The following is a 27,988-nucleotide window of genomic DNA, read 5'->3' as shown; positions in this document are numbered from 1 at the left end:
AAGAAGAAATACAGATGGCCAAGAGACACGTGAAAAGATGCTCCACATCGCTAATTATCAGAGAAATGCAAATTAAAACTACAATGAGGTATCACCTCATACCAGTAAGGATAGCTGCCATCCAAAAGACAAACAACAACAAATGCTGGCGAGGCTGTGGAGAAAGGGGAACCCTCCTACACTGCTGGTGGGAATGTAAATTAGTTCATCCATTGTGGAAAGCAGTTTGGAGGTTCATCAAAATGCTCAAAACAGACTTACCATTTGACCCAGGAATTCCACTCCTAGGAATTTACCCTAAGAATGCAGCAAACAAGTTTGAGAAAGACAGATGCACCCCTATGTTTATCGCAGCACTATTTACAATAGCCAAGAATTGGAAGCAACCTAAATGTCCATCGGTAGATGAATGGATAAAGAAGATGTGGTACATATACACAATGGAATACTACTCAGCCATAAAAAGTGGAAAAATCCAACCATTTGCAGCAACATGGATGGAGCTGGAGAGTATTATGCTCAGTGAAATAAGCCAAGCAGAGAAAGAGAAATACCAAATGATTTCACTCATCTGAGGAGTATAAGAACAAAGGAAAAACTGAAGGAACAAAACAGCAGTGGAATTACAGAACCCAAAAATGGACTAACAGGTACCAAAGGGAAAGGAACTGGGGAGGATGGATGGGCAGGGAGGGATAAGGGGGTGGAAGAATGTCGCGACCCTTCAAGGACCGAAGCAACACGCCCAAAGTCTTGATTCTTCTCTAGGCTTTATTGTCTAATCTCTCACGGCGATTACAGCAGTTGTCGGGAAGCTCTTCTCCCTCCCGGCGGGTCCCTTATATTCAGTCACCCAACCAATCCGGGACAGTATCATGCGTGACCTTTAAGCAGATAGGTGTCACGCGCCACTCTAAGCGGGCAGCACAAGCTGTGCACGGATACGGAAGTCTGCTGGGCCTATCCCCAACAGGGAAGAGGGGAAAGGGTGGTGAGCAGGAAGCAGGCACCATCTTTAGGGCATTGTCCATCTGGAGTGGGGCTCAGCCTTGGCCATAGGCCGGGCCCCCACATCTCCCCCTTTATTGTTTTATAACCAAAGGGCCGTCGGGATCATGCCTGTCTTAGGTCGTCCAGAGTCTGCAGCATTCTTACCCGTCCTCAGGCAACAGACAGCTTAGGTCTGCGCCCTGTCTTAGGTTGATATGCGCAGCTCCCGATCTTACCCGTCCTTGACTACTGATCCAGCATAGTCTACTCTAGGTGTAGACTCTCTACACCTAGCCATACTCTAGGTGAGATGCCTTCCTCTCGCGCTGCCATGGCCTGCAACAGGACCTTCTGTTCTCCCCGTTGCTCTTTTTGTATGGAACAGACTTTCCTCCCAACCAGGAGGAGGCCCACAATTAGCAATATTCCTATGACACCTACACCTGACCAGGCTTTGGTGGCGTTTAACATCTTGCCTAACTGTCTGGACAAGTTGGCAGCTTTAGAATAATTATGAAAAGGAATACCAGTAATACACCCTCGTATACACAGCCCACAGACAAAACCTCGCCCAAGAGGTCCAATTGTTCTTGAAGAAGGTTCAGTGGCCTGGGACAGACCATTCAGCATCTCTGCCGTAGGAATGGTGATAGTCAGCGCGGCCGTGGCTGCAGCTGCAGCTCGGCTCCGCCGTCGCCTGCTGTAGGATCCACAGCAGGAGCAGAAGCAGTGCTATCATCTTGTACCTCCGCTCCGGGGTTTTCCACTCTGTGTATCAGACTTTCAGACACCCAAATGGGGTTCTGCTGGTCCTGTGGAAAAACACAAACCGAGCCTCGGGTCCAGATTATCACTGGGTCCGGGCCTTTCCATGTTCCTTCCAACACATCCTTCCACAAAACTTTAGACATGTGTTTTGGATTGGATTGTTGGCCGTGCCTCTCTGCTGCACTTCGGCCATTTTTGTCCAGTGTTAAAAAGTTTAAAATGAATAATATGATGTTAATTTGTCTCTGGGGGATCTAAAGTCTTCTCCTATTCCCCCTTTTTGTTTATATAAGGCATTCTGAGGGTGAGGTAGGTGCGTTCCACCATACCCTGACCCTGAGGGTTGTCTCTAGCTCCCTGCTGCTCTCATGACACAAAAGGATGTCATCCATATAATGATAGATGATTATCAGGGGAAACTGTTTCCTGACAGTTTGTAAGGCCTTCTTTACATACACATGGTGGGGCTATTAGACATGCCCTGTGGCAATAAACCTTTGACAGTGTCTGGGGTGAAGCGGGATGGAGAAGAAACAGTCTTTGATATCTATCACTATTGAATTCCATCCTCTGGGCAGGGCCACAGGGAGAGGAAGGCCTAATTGTACAGGTCCCATAAGCTCCACCTGTCTGTTCACTGCCCTGAGATTATGGAGTAATCTCCACTTGCCAGACTTTTTCCTAATTACAAAAATAGGTGTGTTCCATGGCGAGGTAGAGGGCTGGAGGTGACCAGCTGCTATCTGTTCTTGTACTAAAGTGTGGGTTACTTCCTTCTTTTCTTTGGTGAGGGGCCACTGAGGTACCCACACGGGCCTTTTTGACTGCCACGTCCTCATCAGATGGCAGTCCCTGTTCAGATCCCCCTTCCGATGCCTTTGCGAAGGCACGCTCTTCTCTTACTTCCTCTAATATTTCCTCCCCCTCTTGGATGTCCTCTTGGCAGCTTGGCTTCTGTTCCTTCAGGCAGTTTTTTACTCAATTGTCCCTGGTGGAAATAGGGATTGTCCCTGGTGGAAAGGGCTGGTGATTTTTCCTTCATCTAAGAACCATGGGGCATGATTCTCTATAGTGTTCAGGAATGCCCTGGCAGTCTTCATTTTAAGGGGCTCCCTCTTGTCTAAGGAGTGCTTTCAGAGGTTCCTTGGCCCTAACCCTAGAGGCCTCCGTTTCCATCCTCTCTCTAAAGGGGTAAGTATCCTAGTTATAATTTAGATGGACTACGTCGCTAATTCCGCGAACCTTTTGATTTCGTCACCACTCTGCCAACCTTTTGATTTCGTCGCCGCTCTGCGAACCTTCACTGGCGCCTCCTCATTCCATATATTATAATAAACAATGTCACAAACACTAACAGGACACACACACTACACATAATATCACAAACACTAACAGGACACACACACTACACATAAACACCCACCGCAACTGCCTGCTGTCTGCCCTGCCACGTATACTTTCAGTTTGCTTGCCGATCCACTCACCCTCCTCGGTTCCCTCTCCCGGTCTGGCCAGCCAACCGAACGGCGTCCACCGACTTTCCTGAAGAGTTACAAGCTCTACTTCATTGGCAGGCACCAGGGTCAGCGGATCAGGTCGCGATGAGGTTTAACGATTCCCGGGTTTCGGCACCACTTGTCGCGACCCTTCAGGGACCGAAGCAACACGCCCAAGGTCTTGATTCTTCTCTAGGCTTTATTGTCTAATCTCTCACGGTGGTTACAGCAGTTGTCGGGGAGCTCTTCTCCCTCCCGGTGGGTCCCTTATATTCAGTCACCCAACCAATCCGGGACAGTATCATGTGTGACCTTTAAGAAGATAGGTGTCACGCGCCACTCTAAGCGGGCAGCATGAGCTGTGCACGGGTACGGAGGTCTGCTGGGCCAATCCCCAACAGGGAAGAGGGGAAAGGGTGGTGAGCAGGAAGCAGGCGCCATCTTTAGGGCATTGTCCAGCTGGAGTGGGGCTCTGCCTCGGCCGTAAGCCAGGCCCCCACAGAAGAAGAAGGTGGGTATTAAGATTAGCATGCATGGGGGGGAGGGAGAAAGGGGAGGGTGGGCTGCACAACACAGAGAGGACAAGTAGGGATTCTACAACATTTTGCTAAGCTGATGGACAGTAACCGTAATGTGGTTGTTAGGGGGGACCTGATATAGGGGAGAGCACAGTAAACATATTATTCTTCATGTAAGTATAGATTAAAAATTAAAAAAAAAAAGAAAGAAAGAAAGAAAGAAAGAAAGAAAGAAAGAAAGAAAGAAAGAAAGAAAGAAAGAAAGAAAGAAAGAAAGAAAGAAAGAAAGAAAGAAGGAAAAGGGGGATTACCCCTTGATAGGGATAAAACTATTGGTAAATCAAAGATCAACGTATGCTTTAAATATCCTTAATGTTGATCACTTAAAGGGTGTCAGATGATCAGCTATGGAGGTACTCTTTTCTGATAATATTCCTTTCTCTTAATAAAAAAAAAAAAAGCAGTTACTGTGTGCTGACCTCCAATGAGTTCTGCACAGTGGTATAGAGGGCATGTCAAAGTGTGGGCAAAGGGTCTGTTTGTTTCTATGCAGAAGATCAAGGCCTAGCTTGGATACCCAGAAAATGAACTAAGATATGATATGAGGAGGAGCTTCCGGCATCAGCACTCTCTGGAGGACTCGTGCGGGGGAATGATCATCAAAAAGCCTCCACAGGGATCCGGGCGATGCTGCGGTCGTGGCTGCGTCCACCCTACCGTTTCCTGGACTTGCCATAGGAATGAGGAGGGAGATGTCTAGGCTGGCATGTGCCTACAGTGAGACAATGAATTTGACCGGATCTGTACTGTTGGAACTCAACCAGGAGTTGGGAGGGGTGCAAGGTGTAGCACTCCAAAATCTTATGACTATAAACTATCTACGGTTAAAAGGACATATGGGAGGTGAACAGATCCCAGAAATGGGCTGCTTTAATTTGTCTGATTTTTCTCAGACTGTTCAAGTACAGTTGGACAATATCCATCATATCATAGAGAAATTTTCACAAATGCCTAGGGTGCCTAAATGGTTTTCTTGGCTTCACTGGAGATGGATGGTATTATAGATTTGCTTTGTTTATGTCATCGTATTCCTATTATGTTAATATGTGTGTACAAATTAGTTAGTAGTTTAAAACCTATACATACTTAAGTTACTCTACAAGAAGATATGTCAAAGAAATAATCAATCCTCCCATGTTTTCTTCCATATGCTACCTCTATAGCTTTTCTTCTTCCTTCCTAACTACAACCCTTAAATAGAATTCGTGCCTCATATCGAAGTTACCAAGTATCATAATTCTTCCAGGTGGTAAAGATACCTTGAGACAAGTGCTGGGCATAGAAGCCACAGGGCATAAATCTGCAAAGAAGTAAAAAGCTAACCTTTTCAAACAATATGGCTTCTCTCTCACTTACCAACTTTACATTTCCCTGTATGGCCCCGGAAGATTACTGGTTAGCCAGAGACGGGTAAGATTCCTCAAGGGAGGAACAACCTAAGACAGGCACAGTCGCAGGGGGGCCATCAGGTGAGAAATTGGGGATCAACAGAGGTGAGGCTCAGAACCTCATCCCCTCTGCTTTGAGAGAAATCTTCTGCATCCGTGGATGGTTTATTGCCCTTGTCTAGCTTGGATTAACACATAGTCTACAGGCACACACCTGATCATCTACAATTGCTCTCCTACAACACTAAACTATGTTTTGTACCTTTATCTTGCATCTACCTACCACTTCAGCATTTTATTAAAAATAAAAAAAATAATAATAATAAAGGGAGAAATGTGGGATCAACATATAAATCAAGTATAAAAATCAAATGAATATTGATATTTGACCTGATTGTTTATAGTTCATAATGCGTGATCAAAACCGAAAGTTTCTGTGATGAATGCCCTTCTACTGTTCACCATGTAAGAATTTATTCACTATGTAAGAATTCGTTCACCATGTAAGAACTTGTTCGTTATGCTTCAGAAGATTGGAGACTGACGAGAGTTAGGCTTGAGATGGATTAATGATTGTACATTGAGCATTGACCCCCCTATACTGAATTTTATTGTTGTTAACAACCATTTGATCAATAAATATGAGAGATGCCCTCTCAAAAAAAAAAAAAAAAAAAAGAAAGAGGTCAGGTACAGCACCTGACCACTAGTGTGGGACCCTGATTCACCAGTAACTGTTAATTTTGGAAGTATTTATTTATTGATTCAAAGATATTATTTAGTTCATCCAGAAATATTTTTTGTGTAATGACAACATGCTAAGCAATATTTGAAATGCTTATGATACAACAAAACACAAAGCTAAACTTTCTGCTGTTTTAGACTTTATATTCTAACAGGAAGAGAAAGAGAACTAGCATAGCTATAATAGAGAAATAAGTAACTATGCCTGGTGTGTTAGAATGTGTTAAGTGTAAGGGGTTGGGATGGAAATATAGAGTAGTACAAAAAGGATGGTGAGATGAGGTGGTTGTCATTTTAAGAGTGTAGTTTGGTGGGCTATATTGATATTCAAACAAAAGCATGAAGTTGGTGAGGGGTTTAGCCAAGTCTAGCCGAGGAAAATCATGGAAACTATTTTGGCTAGAAGAGACGAAGCTAAGTGCCCAGTACAAGAAAAGGAAGTCAAAAAGGTAAAGGTGGGCGTTGGGTATACAGATCATGTAGGACCTTGGAGAACATTGTAGGGTTTGTATCTGTATCTGTATACGGGGGCAGGGAGAGTCACTGCATGGTTTTAAACAGAGGAGTGACATAATCTGATCTGTGTTAAAGTGTTCAGGTTGCTGGGAAGAATAGAAATGGAGCTCTGTTAGGAGGCTCTTTCAATAACCTGGAGGAACACTGTGATGATGGCACTATGGATAGTGAGACATGGTATGCCCCTGAATGTATTTTGAAGGTAGAATAAAAAAGATTTCCTGAGAGATTGGATATGGGGATTAAGTGGAAGAAAAGAATCATGAATGACCGACCACCTGGGTTGAGCAGCTGCATGAAAGAACAGTGTTGCCACCAACTGAAATGGGGAAAGTTGTAGGCAGAGCAGTTTTGGAAGGGCAATGAGTTCAGTTTTGGATGTAATGAGTCAGAGGTCTCTAAGTGACCCTGACAAGCAGGTAGTTGGATACGCGTCTCTGGAGTTTGGGAGAGAGGTCTAAACCAGAGATTCACAGCAGGGGACCGTTGTCACCGAGAGACCGTTGAAGGCGTGAGTCCATGTGGAAAGCAGAGGACAGAGAACTGAGCCATAAGATATTCCAGCACTGAGAGGTCAAGGAGAACAGGAGGACTCAGCAAAAAAAAGGAAGGATTTGTGAGGTAAGAAGGAAACCAGCTAGTATGGTGTCCTGGAAGCCAAATGAAGAAAGTATAAGAAGCAGAACATAGTGAACAACTCCAAATGCTGATGAAAATTCAATTAAAGTAAAAAGTGAGAATTGAGTACTGAACTCAGCAACACCAAGATTACTGATGACCTTGACAAGAGTAATTCAGGTGAAGTAGTGGGGATGAAATTGTTTTTAAGAGAGAAAGAAAGAATAGAGAGAAAGTGGGGACTTGGTTTAAGAGAGAAAGAGAGAATAATTGGAAACAATGGAAATAAAGAGTATAAACAACTATTGTGAGGAGTTCCTGGAAAAAGGGTGTCTGTAAACAGGTCTTTAGGAGAGTTTTATTCTATTTCCTCATCTGTTTTTACAAAAGGAGAAACAACAGTATGTTTGTATACTCATGAGGATGTTCCAGTATGAAGTAAAAATTTGTAATGTTTTACAAGAAGGGGAGATGCTAGAGCAGTATCTTTGGGCAGGTGAGAGGGATGAGTTGGGAGTAGCAAACAACTGGTGAGACTGGTTTAAGTAAGACTAAGGATAGGCCATTTATGTTACAAGGCAGGAAGCAGGAAATCTGGGTACAGGCGAGGGAAGGTAAATAACTGTGGGAATGGTGGTCAGTGTAAGATCCTGTCTAAATGCTTCATTCAGTGAAGTAAAAAATTGCACAAGCTGAGGGTAGTTTGGGCCAAAATGATGTTGGATGGTTGAGGAGAGAAAAGGTCTGGAATAAGTGTCTAGCAAGTATGAGAGTGAACATATTAGGAAAATATAGTAAGAGTCACACAACACTGAGGGAATGCTTGGGGTTCGTGAACATGAATTTAACAAAAGGGTCAAGAGAATCAAAGAGTATACATGGAAGAGAATATAATAATTGACTGTAAAAAAAATGTGGCCAAAGAGGAAAAAGAAGACAACAGGGAAAGAAGATTAATGTAAAGGAGGTAAAGTCAGTCAATGGATTATCAATCCTAGAGGGACTAATTAATCATTACACTTGGAGTACCACCAGCAGCGAGACAAAACAAGAGGCTGCAGCTGAGATGATGGATGGATGCAGGTATCGATATAACAAGATCTGGAGTACACACACGGGAGTGAGACGCTCAGATAGAGTGAAGGACCAGACCATTGGAGGGCGTAACATCAAGGAGTGAGAGTGCAGGTATTAAAAGGATCAAATATATTGAAGGAAACAAGGATTATAATGAGTTGTATTAGAGAGTTCCAATCAGGCAGGAGCTCAAATGATGGGAAAATAAGGGGAAATGCTTCAGGAGAGAGAAGATGAAGGGAACAGCGAGTGGTAGTGGGTAATATAATCCAATATCATGAGAATCAAAGATGGAAATATTTAGAAAAGAAAGATGAGAACGGCCAAAAACAACAATGGAGAGCAAAGAGGGCTCCTGTCTCATCTCCAGGCCTGTGAGGGCCATGGAGTAAGTACAGCCACCATTTAGGGTGACTGCAGGGAAAGTAGGACCCTCTAGGAAAGACCAGACTTCGGTTAGGGCAAGGAGAAGGGGTTGTTCAGAGAAATGGTTAAGCTATAGATGCTTCTGCTATAATGGAGTGTGATTTTCAAGGACACAGTGAAAGGATTTCGGGAGTTGAGGAGGAAGAAGAGAACATAACAAGGGATGCACAGGTGATTATGAGAGTGTGGGACATGAGAAGGCAAGGAAACATCACACTATGAGTGTTGAGGGTGGGAAATAACATAATAAATATAGTAAATATAATAAATATGTACTCACCATCCAAATGTAATCCATCAAACCTGGCTTCCACCCCACAGCCCCTGATATTTCGCTGTGAAGAGCACCACTGATTTCCACAGGGCCAAACCCAGCCTGCGTGTCACCTGCCCTCCCACCGCATTACAGAGAGCCGACTCCACCCCTCCTCACAGAATATCCTCCCTTGGCTTCAGCAATGCCACTATATCCAGTATCTTCTCCTCTCTAGCCTTTTTTCTCAGCCTCCTTTGTTGGGTCTTTCTCCTGACCTAAGTGTCAGAGTTTCTGAGATTTTTCTCTGGTTAAACTCAATGACTGAAAAACCAACCAGGCTAGACTTTACCTCTATGCTGCAGGTTAACATCTTCAGTTACCCACCCAGTGAACAGCTACAGCTGGGTGTCTCACAGATGTCCAACTTGACATATCTGAACCGGAACTTTAGATTTTCCCTCACAAAACACCTCTGGTACCAATCCCAGCTTTCTTCATTTCAGCAAGTAACATGACATCCACCCAGGTATAGAAGTAAAAATCCTAGAGGTTGACCAGTATTCTTCCCCTATGCTGCAGTCCACACATCCAATACATAACTACTCTTGTAACTGTCCGCTTCCCTAGGGCGTCTCCAACACCACATTAAACTAGCCTCCGCCCTCTCTTTCCATCTAACTGCCACCTAACCAGCCTCTCCATATCTGCTCTGGCTTTCCTCAAATCCATACATCACACAGCACTAAAAATGAACTTTTTAAATACAAATCAAATTACATTATCCCCTTGCTTAAAACTATTCAAAATAATAGTTCCAAGATGAAAATATAATTGAATTTACTGATTATTTATAGTCTGGGAATGTAAAGGTCTTTTAATCATAGCTTAAATCTAGGCACCATAAAGAACAACTTGATAGATTTGTTTACTTGAAAATCAAAACACTGGATAGCAAAATATCAGGCTGGGAAAACATATTTGTTTCAATATTGCCAAGCGTAATTTCCTTTATGACAAATTAATCATTTCACAAGGAACTCATATTTATCAATAATGAAAAGAATGACCCAGTAGAAAAATGATTAAAATGTATGAAAAGATACACATAGAAAAACTTACAAATAAAAGACAAGAAACCCAATCCTACTCATGAGTCAAAGACACTCATTTCAAAAGACATTGAAATACCATTTCCTACTTACCAAATATGCAAAAATAAAAACAGTTAATGATATCCAGCATTCAGAAGGTTGTAGGAAAACAGGCACTCTCATATCCTTGGATGGAGGAGTTTTAAATTAGTGAAATTATTCTGAAAAGACAATTCAGCAATATCTTTCAAAAATTTAAAAACACAGAATATACTTGCAAAAGTGTCCCAAGATTTATAATCAAAGATGTTTTTGGCAGTATTGCTTAATATGGCAAAAATTTAAAAAGAAATCTTCAAAAATATCTGTTAACAGATGATTGGTTTAACTAAAAAGATCATACATCCATAAAATAGAATATTATATAGTTTTTAGAAGAATAAGATATTCTGTGAGTGCCAGTATATTATTAACTGAAAAGATAAGTACAAAACATAATATAAACATGATACCACTTGTTTCTTCATGTATCTGAATATTTATGTATTTGCACAGAGTTTTGAAGTAAATGCAAGGAACTATGGTGATTATCCTTGGGAAAAGCGCACAAGGATCCAAGGAAGAAAGAGAAATCTGTGCGTGCGTGTGTGCATGTGTGTGTGTATTTAAATAGTAAAAACAGAACTTTTTAATCAAAATACCATTAGGCTATCTGCACAGAAAGACTATGAATCATTTAATTTTTGCATTATATGAATTAAAATACAAATAACTAAATGCTACACAATTCAAAAAGAAAATCTGGGTTCAGAAATGATAATTGAAATTCGTTTGAAATATCTTTCTCCCATTATATCTAGAATATGACCCAGGGTTCTTATCATAGACTGAATCCTGGACACTGCATGACCTGGGCCTTGCCTACCATGCTGTAACACTCTTTTCTGCTACTAATCAACATCTTCACTGTATTCTTTCAGTTTCTCACATATGCCACAGGAACTTCATATGGCTAACTCCTTATTGCTTAGGTCATGGCCTAAACGTTCGCCGCCACAGGTCTTTTTCTAGTTACTCTAACTAAAGATATTCCCTCATTCCCAATCATTATTTCAGGTCCTGGCTTGAGTCCTTCATATTATCCAGTAATTACTTTATTTCTTCAGTGACGTTGGGGTGGGGCTGGAACTTCCACTAGAACATAAGTCCTTGAGGATCAGGAACCATGCTTGTTTTGTTCATTGTTGTGTCTGTCTCCTATGCCTAGCACATAATAGGAGTGAAATACAAGAAACAGAGTGACTATATAATAGATCATCCAAATGGGAACACTTTCGAGATGAAAGGAGGAGATTAAAAATTCTTCAATGACCACAAATATAAACAAAAGCATCCTGATAAACTTAGAAATATATTCACCATATCAAAAACACTTGTTGAAAAATGCATTAATGACAATTGATAATGAAAAGCTTAAAGATTTCTTTAGGAAAAAGAGACAGCTCAAACAGATAAACATTAGAATTTGTTTTTAGAAATTGCTTCCTAATCTCCTCCTCTCCTCCCTTTACGCTGTTCCTGCTGTGCATAAACAAGAATGGCAAGACTTCCAATTTTCCTCTTGGGTTGAACTTCAAATTAAATTTGGCCATCTAATCTAAAGGCTCTGCCTCCAACTGGAATACTCTGCAGTTCTAATTGCTGCTCCTTTACTGCACTCTACTGAAAAATAATGCCATGCGAACAGTCCTCGGGAAAAACTTTGTCACCTAGACCGGAACTCTCTTCAGGCAGAATTCAGAATCTCTGTTAAACATGGCCACATTCTCCCTAAATTGTGATAACTAAATTAATAAGAATCTATTTTATTTCCCTCTGCCTGACCAAAATAGTTTAAAAATCAGTAGAGACTTGGCCACATATCTGCCATGATCAATCTTATTAAATAACTCAGCCTAACACAACACCCTAGAACCCCACTTACTTATCAAAACTACCACACACACTCATGAATAAAAGGTAGCCTACAAGAGTGTAGCTTCTGAAACTCCAGGATGTCCAAACACTTCAAGGGGACAGGCAAATTCCTTCACAATTTTTGAAACAAAACATGAGTTGAATGAACCTAAATTCAATCCAGGCTCAACCAATAACTATAGAATTATTTAGTCTTTTTCCCTCAGTTTCTTATCTTTCCAAATGAGGTCAGTGTTCTAACTTGTGGGGTTTTGTGAGGAAAGGGGGAATCAAATAGCAGCTACCACAGCATCTGGCATATGTTAAATGTTCAATAAATGCTAGCTTCTTTCATGCTTTACTCCCTATCCCAAGCCTCTGCAATAGACCAGCACCATTTCCACCTGATACAGTGATCTGAGGCGGGCAGGAGAGTGCAGGGAAGAGGAGCATGAGGGATAAAGAAGACGAGCATCAGAAGAGTCCATCTCCCTGAGGAACTGTTCTGTTTTCATGGTGCTGCTGCCAGTGCACCTCCACTCTGACCTATGAGAGTCTCTTAACAGCTGCAGCTTCCAGACATGTGACGTCCTGAAAGGTTAACTTGATGCTGGCACCTTTTTACATTTTAACTTGACCCAGAGAAAAAAGCAATTATACTTTCAGTTTTTTATAATAAAGTGCTCTGTGTAAAATACAGCCCTCCCTCATCCTGAGGAGACATGAGTGACCTTTCTGAGAAACTGGGATGGGGTAAAAGTCAAAGATGGGCTATCAACAGTAGGATTAGGATCAGAGGTGGTTTGAAAATCTGGATGGGGTGACATGCAAGTGTCTATTGGCAATGCCTAGTTGACACATAAGCTATAACCTGAAGGTTGTTTTTAAGATCATGAAACATCCATAGTACCATCCAAAGGTCCTGGCTTAGCAGCTCCCATCAAAACTGTAGCTGCTGACCTTGTTGCAGACCCCAAACTCATCACCCTTGACACTGACCTCTCCACATCAACCACTTTGGCCAGATTTCACATAGAAGAGAAAGAATTATCTCTTTACCAGACTTCCAAAAGGGTGACCTGGGTCTCTAATCTTACAGCACTCTAGGGTAGGCTGAAGTCCCTACCAGCGAAGGAAACAACACCAAGCATCAGTCGAGTCCAGGAGCACAGGAGAAAGTTTGGGAACTGCAGTTCTTTGGAGTTGACTGGGGGGCTGCAGCACTGACTCTTCCTTCCCCCGCAGCACTTCATTTAAAAGCCTCAGCCCTGGTGTTTTAGAGTTCCTCCATCAGTCTTGTTTGTATACCCTCATGAGAGGAGAGTAACTCTCACCAGATCCCCAGAACTCTTTTCCCAGAACTCCTGAGACAGCCACTCAGTTTGGGACTCACCTGCTGGCACTCTTACTACCCAAATAAATCAGCTTCAAATATTTAAAATTGCACAAAGGAGTTAATGCCAAAGTTTGAATCTTGTCAAATATATTTGCAACTCCTTATTTTTTTGGTGCAAAATACAAATGTAATTAGTAACCAGTTTCTGAAACTTCTCTTTATCTATGTGAGGCTCCAGCTCAAAATATTTTAGTGTCTGTTCTTCCCTTCAGCAATGTTAAATGAAGCATCACAAATTCAGGCCTACACACAACACTTTTTACAAAATAAATCCCAGAAGGATATAATTATTTAAATTCAATTTCATAGTGATTGTAACTGCCTGAAAAAAAAGGAGAAATAATTCTGAAACCTGTCACTGATATTTTTGGCTAACAAAATGCAAAAAGAATAGAATAGGCTAAAGCCTGTATGTAAGTGCATTTCAGTAAATGACTGATTTGCTATAAAGTTAATACATATTTAGATTCATAACAACTTCCTCCTCCAGGGCCCCTCATTAGTGTCAGTAAATTAGGAACAGTAAGAGGCCAAATGAGGTGTAGGTCGCAATTTATTTTATCTTAGAATTGGCAGAACTGTGTCAGATTATGTGAGCAAAAGGGATTAGGTTGAATTCTTTTTATTCTTGGCTGCATTGATGCATTTCCCAGTGCTTCATTCTGTCTCTCTTGAATGCATTTCCCAGTGCTTCATTCTGTCTCTCTTGAAATGCTCCCTTCCCTTCTCACAGGCGTCTTAGGTTCTCTGCAAAACATGTATGCTCAAATCTGCACCATTTCTCAAGTCCTCTGCACCTGAAACGATCACGTCCATGTGCCTCCTGCTCACCTGAAGTTCAACACAATATCTAAAAGAGGTGGAAAGAGCTCCACTTTGGAGTAAGGCAGACTTGAATTCTAATTCTTTCTACAGCTTGTCTACCTATAATTGTTTGACCAACATATTAACATCTCTATCTTTCTAATGAGGATAGTATTTATTTCGTAGTGCTCCAGTGAAGATTAAATCAGCTAGTACATAAACCATCCCTGGTATGGTGCTTCTGACCTCTAAATTCTGTAGACAAAAAGCAGCCTTTAGGCTACCTTCTAGGACCCTGATCTTGACTAACACTTAGGGAAGTGCAGTTAACCATTCACACTTCAGTCTAGTCCAAGATGTTGGAAAATTAGTGGTAGTGATGGTTGTACTGAAAAATAGGGTGATAATCTCATTAACCAAGTGAATTGCCCTTTGTTGGATGACTTACCATCAAAGATCAAGGCTCCTGAAGTCTTACTACCAGAGGACCACTTAGCATAGACCTTTCTTTATCTTCATTCTGTTCGGGATGTTGTAGATATGACTTGGACTTTTAAAACAGTTAGCGCTCTTTATTTATTGCTATGTAAAAAATTAACCCACACATTCAAGAGCTTAAAATAGAAAAAAAAAAAAAAAGGAATCCAGGAATAGTTTAGTTGGGGGCCTCTGTCCCAAGGTGTCCCATGAGGTAACTCTGAAACCGTGAACTGGGACTGTGGGCTCATCTGAAGGCTTTATGGGGGGAGGACGCAGGAGGATGCACTTCCAGTCACATGACACGGTTGTCGAGAAGCCTTGGTCTCTCACCACCGAAGGTCTCTCCACAGGACAAGTGACCCAAGACAGCAGTGCAGTCTTTTTATGACCTGATCTCAGAGACAACATCCCATTGCTTCTGCCATATTCTATTCATTAGAAGCAAGTCTCTCAGTCCAGCCTACCTGTGTTGGGAGGGAATGACCCTATGGTACAAACACTTGGAGGTGGGGATCCCTGGGGTTGCCCACCACGGAATTACTGACACAGTCATTTATGTCTGAAAGCAAGGTTAGATGACGGCTCTGTTGTGGTGGCCACTCTGCTGGGCTCCTGAATTGCCAGGGCGTTGTTGCTCTCTCCTCCATTTTTTCCCCAAGTTTAGAGGAACTAGAAACCCATCACCTCTTAGAAGAGTTTCTAGTAAGTATATCACAATGCTTCAGACTCTTTAGAGCCAATGCGTACTTAGTGCAATTTCAGGATGAGCCTCCACAGGAAAAGTAAGTGGAGAGCATAATGCAAAAGACCCATTGTTGCTGTTCTTTCCAAATTCTACCTTTGGCCAAGCTAATACAGCTTAGTTAGAACTGTGTGTTCCCTGGATTGTCCTAGTATTTACAAGTCTTCCAACCTAAGCATGAATATTTCCGTAAACACTAGTTCAGTCCTTTGAAAAGTCTTTCAGGCCACAATGGAATGCACTAATATATTTAATTTAGAGATGTTACCCTTGGAGTTTGCTAAATGTTTCTCTTGTGACCTGAAGGAGTTACTGTGGCATATACGGCCTAATTTGTAATGGAGGTAGCATGTAGGAACCAAAGATAGTAAAGCTCTTTATATTGCTATCCCACTGAGATCTTGGTTAGTAGTCTTTTAAAACAATGTATAAGCATATAATGACTTTATTTTGTGCCTAGAGAACTAGCAATAACATTTAAATACCACTGTAGCTCAAGATTACCAACAAAAGAAACACACTGTTAATTTGAAAGCTAAGTATCTTTGCTTCAGATGCCAGAAAAGATATATTAGTGTTAGTCATGAGAAACCAACCAACTGCGGCCATACAGACAAATTAGAGAACCATGATTTTAAAACTATGTTTAACAGAGTTCCGGGGTTCCTCAGTGATGCCAGCAAGGACCACAGGGAAGGGAAAGGGGAAACCAAGTCCACAGGCTCTGACCCTCCTCAGCTGGGTCCAAACTTCAATCTGAGCCAGTTAGCTGTGGTCTGTTCCAGACATTGGGCTTAGCTTACAATATCACACAAAATAGCTAATATCCAGGATTGCCAAGTTTACGAGAAGTGCAGTTGTGTACATTGTAGGTAAGAATTCAAAGTATTACAACACTTTGGGAGGGCAACTGACATATATATCCAAATTTAACTCTAAACACTTTTTGTCCCTGAGGTTCTGTATCTAGTACTGCAACAGGCTACTAGCTGAGTCTAGTCTGCATAAACTCAGAGTGGTACATTTACTAGGCGAGTGAAAACTCTGACTTTGGAATGATATAGCCCCTAACTGATTTTGTGAATTAAATTATTATTTCTATTTTGAAACACTGACATGCAGGCATTACAAACTTTGAAAGGAAGACCTTAAGCAGGACATTGCATATTGCTCACTGGGACAGTAATTTTTTTTTGAAAGGGACTATAGTTTGCATTTTTATGTCCATCAGCAAGACTACAGCCTGACACAGAGAAAGTACTAAAAATTTTTGCTGAATAGACAAGTGAATGAATGTTGAGCAATATGTAAATATAGTAAAATATCATCTATGTACACCTGCATAAAGAAAAATAGATAATGACTATCTGCTTGACAGTGTAAGCAGGAAATGCTCCTTTAGGAAAACAAAACAGCCACTTCCTATATACTCTCTCCCCCATTTGCTACTCAGATCCACACACGAAAAGAGAAAGAATGTGTCATGGAGAATAGTAAATTAAACAGATCACTCCAAGGCCATGAGAACAATTATAGGTTACATACCTGTGACAGAGGCAACTTTAAAAGTATTTTCACTGTCATGAGGGCAAGAACTATTTATTTTTATCTCCAGGAAATGAAAAAATATGTACAGTTTTATACTGTCAGATATCAAGTTATGAAAATTTTAATTTACTCAATATTTGAAGTGATAGCCTAGAGAGGTTTGTCTGATCTGAAACATAACTTTCCTTGACACACTGTATGTCACTCCATAAATATTTTCATAGTTAGTGGGCAAGAAACAGATATATGGCTGTTTATCACAGGCTCAGAGAAACAAAATCTATACCACAATGCCATCTACATTGCAGTTCTACCAAGAAGTAAAACACAAGTTTATTGCCCTGGGTAATACCCAAGTGTTACTTTAACAAAGGCAGGGACTCTATCTATATTTTATATTCAATGGCTAGTATGGTATTTGACACGTAGTAGATGTCAACAAATATTTGTGGTTGGTTGATGTCTCCAGCAGTCATTACATATGCTCAGTATCAGTTCTCTTTTCTGCTCCACTCCCACCAAACAGCTTCATTCAGGTATAATTTACATGCCATAAAATTCATTTGGGTAGAATTGTATCCTTTACTGGATAAGCAAGTCTCTGAAATACCAATTACTTGCATAGCTCCTTCTAAGCTTTCCTGCCTACTGTCTCCTTCCTAATTACTTTCATATAAGTTACTATGCTACAGCCATATCATCCCTCAAACTACCAATTAGCTGATTTCATAAGGCATGGACCCCAGATGCAAAGGCAGCCAGTCCACAGGTACCTTGGCCCATGATGTGAGTTAGTAAGAAAGTTCTACCCAGTACAGAAGATGATGGGCAGCAGGGCAGAGTGAATGAGCCCTAACAATAACAGAAACACAAGGTTTACCAGTCTTCACTGTTTTGTTGATACTGCAACTGGACTTCCAAGGCATCCTAACATCAGTTGATCTTGACCCTGGTCATGCCCATTTTAGCAACTTTGTACACAGTCCTTGTCCACAAAACTCTTTTGACCACATCATACAAGAACCCGAGGCTATCTTATGACATTGCGCTTCCAGCTAGACTTGGGGTTTCAGTGATTTATTTTCCCCTAAGTCATTGCCAAAACAATTTTGCTTCTAATGAAAATGGTAGTAGTAATAGTATGTTACATTTATTTCTTACCTAACCCATTTATTTCAGATTGAATTTTTCCCAAGAATTAAATGAAGTAAGACTGGTCATTATTCCTGTTTTATAAGTGAACTAAGTCTTAAAAAATATTAAGTAACTTTCTCAAAGGTACACAATCAGTAAGAAAAATCAAAATTTAATCCAAGTCTGTAAGATATTAGATCCAGAACACTTAGCCACTAAATATGCAACCAACAGAAATTACTGTCTCCTTTACTTCTGTTGATGTCCTCACGATAAACTCCTATTACTTAAGGTAGCATATGTCACAGCTCCTTTAAACCTAAAACAAAACAAACAAACCAAAAAAAAAATCTTAAAACATATGCTGCTGCAAGTGGAAGGCACTCATCTTTTGTTTCCTTCCAACAAAGAATGGATAATAGAGTGAGGAAGACAGCAAGATGTTGAGCATAGTGATTCTATCAGTCAGGATCTCAGCAGGAAACAGCTGGCACACTAAAATTGGAAACTTGAGGAGGTTTAATAAAGGGATTATTTACAAAGGTTTGATCAGACATCAGGGAAATCACACAGAATGATGATTCCATTCACCCTCAGGCCTGAAACAGTGAGGGAACAGAGAGGTAACTAGAACCTGGAGACAAAAAGAGCTGTGTGGAGAGGGCCACACTGGAGTCCTTGTGACCTTTCATCATCTGAGGAGGAAGCAACAAGCCCAAGGTAACCCTGAAGAGAGGACACTGAAGGAATAAATGCCCTGAGCTCACTTTCTTCCTGCCTTCAAGTCCTATGATTTTCCCTGTTGGCCAAGTTCAAGGACTAGGAAGCCTACTGCTGTGCATCAGCATTCTGGGCAAAGACACAGTGGAGAGTGCATATGTAAGGAGAAATTGAGAGAGACCTACACTGAATGAGAAAAAAAAAGGTTGGTGGAGATCAGATTTAAGAAAAAAAGAAATTTTGACATGGAATAGAGTTACACAAGTATGTGAGACCAGTGAATGGATACCCACAAAACCCCTTTGCAACATTTCACTTTGGCTCTTCTCTCCCTTCCACCTTGGGACCTTCACTCTCATACTGCTTCTATAATATCAAATATAGTTGACGCGGTCCAGCCGCACCTGAAGGGTCCCCACCAGTAAGATGGCAAACTTGCGGCTTCTCTTCAGGGTCCACAGTTCCCGCCGGCGCCACCTGAAGCCCAATCACCTCTCACTCCCCTCCCAATCCCAGCACCTAGCCAACAGCCACCAGCCCCATAGAAGTGACACCTCAATCAATTCATGCCCCCTCCTATATAACCCAGCACCTTTCCCTAATAAAGCGGAACTCTCCGGTGAATTGCTGCTATGTGTCGCTCCTTTCCTTTCATTGGTGCCGAAACCCGGGAGACGGGACACCCCAACTGGGCCCCGTCTTCCCCCGACACCAGCAGCAGCTTGCCCTCGTCCTCTTTTTCTGGAGCTGGCTCATCACACTCACCACTCCTCTCTGGACTTTAGGTAAGTTTTCCCCCCGGAGTGGGCCACTCTTCCCCGAGCTATCGCAGTGCCATTGACTGTGATCGTCAGGCAAGGCCCTGACGCTCGGGGATGAGGAGGGAACGCACCCCGCCTCAGGCCTTCACGGCTGTGGCGGACCCTCAGGCCCCTCCTCCAAAAGCCATAAATCCCCGCCTCAAGCCTTTACGGCTGCAGCAGACGTTCAGGCCCCTCCTCCGACAGTCATAAACACATTCACCATCCCTTCCATCAGTGCTGAAAGTTTTTAAGCAAAATTTCCCCAGGGTGGGCCACTCTTCCCCGAGCTATCGCAGTGCCATTGACCGTGATCGTCCGGCAAGGCCCTGACGCTCAGGGATGAGGAGGGAACTCTCCCCGCCTCAGGCCTTCACGGCTGCGGCGGACCCTCAGGCCCCTCCCCAAACAGCCATAAATCCCCGCCTCAAGCCTTTACGGCTGCGGCGGACGCTCAGGCCCCTCCTCCGACAGTCATAAATCCCCGCCTCAAGCCTTTACGGCTGCGGCCGACTCTCAGGCACCCCCCTCCAACAGCCATAAACGAGGTGACACCTTTGTGGATGAGAACGCTCCCTTTTCCCCCCGTCCTCCTTCTGCTCCGTCTGCCGAAAACGCCTAGCGCTAGGTACCTCGTGACTCCGGCACTCTGCCTTCTTAGGGAAGTCTGGGTGACGACCCACACTTCCCAAGAAATTCTGACTCGTATACGAGTTTCCACAGACCACCAAGGATCATCGGGGATGCCCTTTGTCTCCTTGTGGTCTGCTTCCAGTCCGAGGATCTCTGTTCGTCTTCCCCTGTTTGTCTCCTTCTCTATCCTTTACCATGGGAGCCTCCTCATCCCTCCCTGAAAGTTCACCTCTTGAATGCCTGCTTAAGCATCTGGCTACCCTCTCCCTGATGCCTGATATAAAACCAAAACTTCTCCGTAAATATTGTTCCCAAGATTGGCCGACATACCCCCTAGACAATAACAACCAATGGCCTGCAGGGGGAGCTCTTGATCCTAACATCACTCGCGATCTTTTTAACTACTGCCAGCGCCTGAAAAAATGGAAGGAGATTCCCTATATCGAAGCTTTCTGCCTCCTCCTCTCCCCGCCCCCTCCCAAGTTCTCCTAGCCTGCAAGCCGCCGGCCCCGCAGAAGTCTCCCCTTCACTCCCTTCCCCTTCTTCTCCTACAACAGCCCTTCTCCCTTCCTCCCCAACCATCTCCTCCCCCATCTCACCTCCTCCACCTTCATTCCCTGCAGATTAAGCCTGAGCCTTTCAGCCCCCCTTTAACTAGGTCCCAGGGGCCTCCTCCGTCTTTGCCCTCATCACCTGTTTCTCCCCTGTTAGGGACCGCCTTTGTCTTCTCACATGTTTGTAGAGAGAATGGGAAAGCACCTCCCCCCATGTCTGAACGCAGCATGGGAAAGCACAAGCTAGAGAACAACCGGTGCAGTCCTTAGAAGTTATCTGTCCACAAAAACATATCTTGCCAAGACTCCTCACTCTGAAAATAGGGAGACCTTGAAGATGTGTAGAAACACCGCCCCTGCTTCTAGCTATGCCCTTCCCCCACTTGCCGATGTGGCAGGAATAGAAAACAACGCATTCCATAAGCAATTAACTGGAACCCTGCTGCAGCTCAGTTAGTAGAGCATGGGACTCTTAACCTCAGAGTCATGAGTTCAAGCCCAACTAAAACAGCAGAGGCAAGCAGCTGGGCTGCTACCTGGCGACATGTGGGTCCGATTCTATCTTTCTTTATTTTCTTTGCCCCCCTTCTGCACTTCAGGACCTGCTCGACTAGGCACGGCTAGACCGCGTCACTCCCCCACAGACTGAGCCAGAACCCTTCAGTCCCCCTCAGACTCAGTCCCGAGAGCCTCCCAAAATTATCGCCCCCCTCCGGGAGGTAGCAGTATCCGAAGGCATCATGCGCGTTCACGTCCCTTTCTCCTTAAGAGATTTAGCCTAACTAGAGAAACGCCTAAGTTCCTTTTCCACTGATCCCATGACATACATCAGGGAGTTTCAATAGACCCTCCAGTCTTACAGCCTCACACATCATGACATTTTCATGCTCCTGGCCAATACTCTCCTCCCTGAAGAGCATAGACGAGTTTAGGACTTCGCCCAAATGCAGGCTACTGAAACCCACAGGACTGACCCCACCTATGCCCCTGGCCCCACTGCTGTCCCCGAATAAGACCCACACTGAAATTATAACACCGCCATGAGTCTCTGCTCTCGAGATATTTTTGCCTCCTGCTTAATAGCAGGTCTGAAAAAGGGCAGCTTGTAAAGTAGTCAATTTTCAAAAGCTCCAAGACATAATTCAAAAGAGAGATGAAATCCCCTCCGAGTTCTTAGACAGACTCACTCAAGCCCTATTATAGTATACCAGCCTGGACCCAGAAACACCTGAAGGAAGACATGTCCTTATGACATACTTCCTAGCTCAAGGCTACCCCGACATCAAAGCTAAACTCAAAAAGTTAGAACAGGGCCCCGCTACCCCACAGACTGAGATCCTAACAGTGGCCTTTAAAGTCTTCTATAAGTGGGAGGAGGAGAAAGAATGCCGTAAACAAAAGGCTGATCAGGCCAATTTCCAGATGTTGGCCCAGCTGATAAAACCACAACCTGGTCGCCCCTCTACAAACAAGCCCCCCCAAGGGCTTGTTTCAAGTGCAGAAAAGAGGGACATTGGTCAAGGGCGTGCCCCTCCCCCAGATCTCCTACCACCCCATGCCCCAGATGCCACAAAAAGGGCCACTGGGGGTTTGATTGCCCAACCACCCGAAGGGGAGGCTGGACGAACAACCCCCATCCTAAGCCCGCCGTAGTGGGGCTGGCAGAAGAAGATTGATGGGGCCCGGGGGCTTCTCGCCTGACCATTTCCATCACCAAACAGGAGCCCAGGGTTACTTTAACAGTAGACGGTCACCCCATCTCCTTCCTCCTAGATACAGGAGCCACCTTCTCAGTCTTGTGAGAATACCGGGGCCCTACCACACCAGTCATTACTCCTATAGTAAGAGTAGGAGGTAAACAGATTTTCCCATTAAACCCCCCACCCACCCTTTTATGCACAATCCAAGACAATCCCATACCTTTCTCCCACTCCTTCCTGGTTATGCCCCAGTGTCCCATCCCTTTACTAGGACGAGACATCCTTTCCCTCCTCCACGTTTCCATAACTATATCCACTCCCACAGCCCCCAGTACTCCCTTTCTGATGGCCCTCATAGCCGACGACCCCCCTCTACCCAATGAAAGCTCCGGTTCTGCCCTCATACACCCTGTAAATCCCAAAGTTTGGGACATTACAAGCCCCTCCGTGGCCCTATGTTCCCCTGCCTCTATCAAATTATGTGACCCCTCTCAGTATATCTGTCAGGCCCAATACCCCCTAACCACTTCAGCCCTCATAGGCCTCCAACCCATCATTCAAGCAGACCCACTCACTCCCCATTTAATACCCCCATATTAGCTGTTAAAAAAACCAACGGATCTTTCCGCCTTGTCCAAGACCTTCGCCTCATCAACATAGCCATTGTCCCTATCCATCCCTTAGTTTCAAATCCATACAGCCTCAGCATCCCACTTCTCAGTCCTAGATCTCAAAGACCCATTTTTCTATCCCTCTAGACCCCTGCTCCCAAAATTTTTTCATTTTCACCTGGACGGACCCATACACAGGACATTCTAAACAACTCACTTGGTCAGTTTTGCCACAAAGCTTCCGAGATAGTCCCCATATTTTTAGACAGGTCCTAGCTCAGGACCTCAAACAGTTTCATCATGATCACTCCAAGTCCACCTTATAATACATAGACAATCTTCTACTCTGCAGTCTCTCGTGGGAACAGTCTCAACTTGACACTGCCTCCCTACTTAACCTTCTAGCTTCCAGAAGTTACCGAGTATCCCCCGTCAAAGCTCAAATCTCTTCCCCTCCTATCACTTACCTCAGATTCCTTCTATCTCAACAAAGAAAGTCCATTACCTTAGACAGAAAATGGCTTCTCTCTGACCTGCCCATTCCCAAAACCAAGACAAAAATCCTTTCCTTTCTAGGCCCTTTCTAAGCCTAGCTAGATATTTTAGAACGTAGATCCCTAACTTCTCCCTGCACCCTGTTGGCAAGACCCCTATACAACCTCAGCAAGAGCCCCCCTAAAAAACCATTATCCTCCTCACCCCGACACTCCTTCATTAAGCTCTGTCAAGCCCTTGTAGAAGCCCCAGCTCTCCATCTTCCTGATTTGTCGAAGCCCTTCTCATTATACGTTCATGAGAGGTCCAGTCAAGCTCTAGGAGTCCTAGGCCAATATGCTTTGCCCCAGTAGCTTATATCTCCAAGCAATAAGACCCCACAGTTCAGGGATAGGCCCCCTGCCTATGAGCATTAGCCGCTAGACAGCTCTTGCAGAAAGAAGCTCATAAACTGACATTCAGAGCGCCCCTTACCATTCTGTCCCCACATCACCTAAAAGATCTCTTAACCTACAAAAGTTTACAGACTCTCCCTCCCTCCAGATTCCTGACCTTACTGTCCTCTTTCCTCCAAAATCCCGTTCACCCCCTTTGCCATCCATACCCGAATCATGACTTTTTCCTCCTTTACTGCTCTCTCGCTTTTTTTTTCCTCATTCCTATTGTCTTCCCCACCACCCCAGCCTCCTTTGTATGGTGATTCAAAGTCAGACAGACTTACACACAGCATCAAACAAAAGTTACTGCCCTCATTGCCACACCAGACTGCCCTCTGAAAAGCTGCTCTGAGCCTTTATACCTCCACTTTCCTCCCTCCACTGAAGTGTTCACTAGCAGCTACCCTTATTCTCCCTACCTCTGCTTCCTCTATGACCAAAAACAAGCCTATTGCAGGCGATGGCCAGATACCTACAGGAGATGTCCCTACTAGTCTTGCACCATTCACTACATAGGTAACTTCCAGTACCCACAGTATTACTCCTCCAACTGTTTCATGAAATATCCCAATGGCTCATTCTCCTTATCAATCCCAGATCCCTGGGACTCTCGATAGGCTGCCGGAGTCACAGCCTCAGTTTACTACAGGGGGTCCTCGAACCCCCACGGTACCCTTCATATCTCTCAAAAGTATGTTCCCTCTCATTCCCAGATCTCTCAAGTTGCATCCGATATCAGACATTCCGAAAAAGTCATTATCCAAACTCTTGATAGTGCTTCTTCATCTTCTTATCCCCACCCCTCTTCCCATTTCTCCTACTCTTCATTACAGCTCATTCAGGACACCACCATCTTTCTCAACCACACCCTTAACACAGCCAATTGTTTCTTGTGCACATCACTACAGCGCCCACTGCTGGCCGCCATGCCCCTTAATATTTCCAACTACTCCTTCCATGCAGAAAGACAACCCCTCTGCCCCCTGGCAGACATACCCCTATGGGAACCAGAATACGCAGATAATCTCACCATCCACCACTGTGTAAGCCCAACTCCACCCCCTTCCAGTGCACTTCACTGCCTCTCTATCTACACCCCTACCTCCGGCTCTAAGACTTTTACGCAACCAGGACACTTCTTTTAGTGTAATAGCAGTCTTTTCAACTCACTGCCTCTCAACTCCGATACACCCTGCATTCTCGTCACCCTAATCCCACAGTTAACACTTTACAGCATGGCAGAATTCCTTGAGCTCCAACCTCCCTTGCCCTCGCGCACAAAAAGAGCTGCTTTCCTTCCCATCATAGTCAGTAGCTCTTTAATCACCTCAGCCATTGGGGCAGGGTTTTCAGGAGAAGCCTTGGGTCACTCTCTATAGGCAGTTAGAGATCTCAACACCAAACTTGAGGGAGCCCTGACATCCACTGCCGATTCTCTAACCTCTCTCCAAAGACAGGTCACTTCACTAGCTAATGTCACCCTTCAAAACCGGTGGGCCCTAGATCTGCTTACAGCCGAGAAGGGCGCACCTGCGTCTTCCTCTGGGAAGAGTGCTGCTATTACATCAACGAATCCGGCATTGTAGAAACTGACATTACCAAACTCACCGACCTTGCCTCCAGTCTCCACTCTGCTTCCAATTCCAACCCATTCTCGTCAATACTAACAAACCCCCTCCTCACCTGGCTCTGGCCCATTGCAGGCCCCATAATAATCATTCTTCTCGCCTGTCTCTTCTTACCCTGTATAATAAAGTTCATCAAATCCCAAGTCGGAAAAATCTCTAATCAAGCTTTCAACCAGCTTTTACTCAGGAACTACCAGCTTCTGGCCACAGAAGATCCCTCACCCTCAGGTGACCTCCTCACCACACGCTGAGATGGACCCCTCTCTCCACTGGAAACTGTTCCTGGAAACAATAGCCACAGACGCCTGGCTCCTGACACCCATATCCTCTTGGCCAACCTATGGTTACAGGGAACCTTCATTGATTTCCAAACCTGAAGAAGTCCACATCTACTCGTCCTTACTGCGGGGAGTCCTATCAACCCTTTCCTCCCAATCCTCAAGCCCTCACTCCCTTCTCCGCCCCTGTTCAGCAGGAAGCAGCCACAGAGAAAGCAACGTCCACAAACCCATAGAGGAGAAAGGGGGGAATGAAGGGTCCCCACCAGTAAGATGGCAAACTTCCGGCTTCTCTTCAGGGTCCTCAGTTCCCGCCGGCACCACCTGAAGCCCAATCACCTCTCGCCCCCCTCCCAATCCCAGCACCTAGCCAACAGCCACCAGCCCCGTAGAAGTGACACCTCAATCAATTCATGCCCCCTCCTATATAACCCAGCACCTTTCCCTAATAAAGCGGAACTCTCCGGTGAATTGCTACTATGTGTCGCTCCTTTCCTTTCAGCACCGAGTTGAGCAGGTCCTGAAGTGTGGAAGGGGGGGCGAAGAAAAGAAAGAAAGACAGAAAGAGCTGGGAGGGCTGACGCTCCAGTGCGTAGCCAGCAAAACTTTATTGAAGGTCCAGGGTTTATATAATGCAGTGGGGTTACATGATTCCAGGACATAGCATTATCCAATAGACAATCAAGCACAGTATTGACGTCAGCAGTAGCCGGGCAAAGGTAGACTCAGCAGGGTTCCAGTTAGTTGATCATGGAATGCGTAAGCAGAATGTTCTTTGTTCTCCATTCCCACCACATAGGCAAGTGGTGGAAGGGCATAGCCAGAAGCAGGGGCGGTGTTTCCACACATCTTCAAGGTCCCCCTATTTTCAGAGTGAGGAGTCTTGGCTCATCTTCGAGGACAAGGTATGTTTCTGTGGACAGATAACTTCCAAGGCCTGCACCGGTTGTTCTCAAGCTGGTGTTTTCCCATGCTGCGTTCAGACATGGGGGAAGGTGCTTTCCCATTCTGCCTACAAACATGTGAGAAGACAAAGACGGTCCCCAACATCTCCCCCTTTTTTCTTTAATAAAACAACCAGCCTAACTCAGACTGGATCAAGGTATGTGCCTGTCTTAGGTTGTATGGTTGAAGTAAATCCTTACCTGTCATGGGGCCATAGTCCTCTGTTGACCACTCCCTGTCTTAGGTTGGTATTTACAATTCAACCATATCTTACCCGTCATTGGCTACCATACTTGACTTTAGAACTTATGCATTTTCAAGTGGGGGGAGGCCATCTGCAATTTCAAATAACACAGGTCTCAAGGCTTGTTGGATGAGTTTCTACATGCTGTGAGGGACACAAGGCGCTAGTAACAGCAATAGAAGACATAAAATGCTTAGGGTTAAGAGAGGTGTGACAGCATGCCAGAGACTATTCAGGGGTTCTTTGCACATGTCTTTTATCTGATTTAATATATCAGATGCAGTTTTAGCTGCAAATAAGATATGATTTAAATGGTTCTGTGGTGACTGGGGATATAACTCCCCCTTTTTTGTTTTTTCCAATTGAGCTTTAAGGGTGCCATGGGCATGTTCCACAATGTCTTGGCCTTGTGGATTATATGGTATCCCAGTTTTGTGGGAAATATGCATTACATGGCTGAGATAGAACATGTCGAAAGACATACATAACTTGAATATATATATATAGGTTTTGACAAAGTACTAGTTAAATTGCATACACACATTAACAGAATAGAAATACAGATACATAACAAAGGCAGACTTACAATTACTAGTTATATCTAATGAAATTAAGAAAACTAGTTAGATAGCTTAGGCATTTGTAAAAACTTATTGACAATATGAGGGATCTCATCTAATTGATTTTGGGTAGTCAGAGAAATTGAAACAGCACATTCTTGGAAACTGATCACATCTTACATGCTCTTTTAACATTAGACAGTTCTCAGCAGCGTGATTCTGAAGCACTGCAGCTTGCAATTCTCTCAGTTCTTGGTTGAGTTCAGATAATACAGAAGCAGTCAAGTTTGTTTCACTATACACGCAGGCTAGCTTAGATATCTCCTTTAGCATTCCAACGACAAGTCTAGGAACTGGCAGGAGGAACGCAGCTGA

Source organism: Manis javanica, chromosome 6 (genome assembly GCF_040802235.1).
Source record: "Manis javanica isolate MJ-LG chromosome 6, MJ_LKY, whole genome shotgun sequence".
In the NCBI taxonomy this organism is placed as follows: domain Eukaryota; kingdom Metazoa; phylum Chordata; class Mammalia; order Pholidota; family Manidae; genus Manis; species Manis javanica.
The sequence above is the reverse complement of the archived record's forward strand: the minus strand, read 5'-3'. Positions refer to the sequence as shown.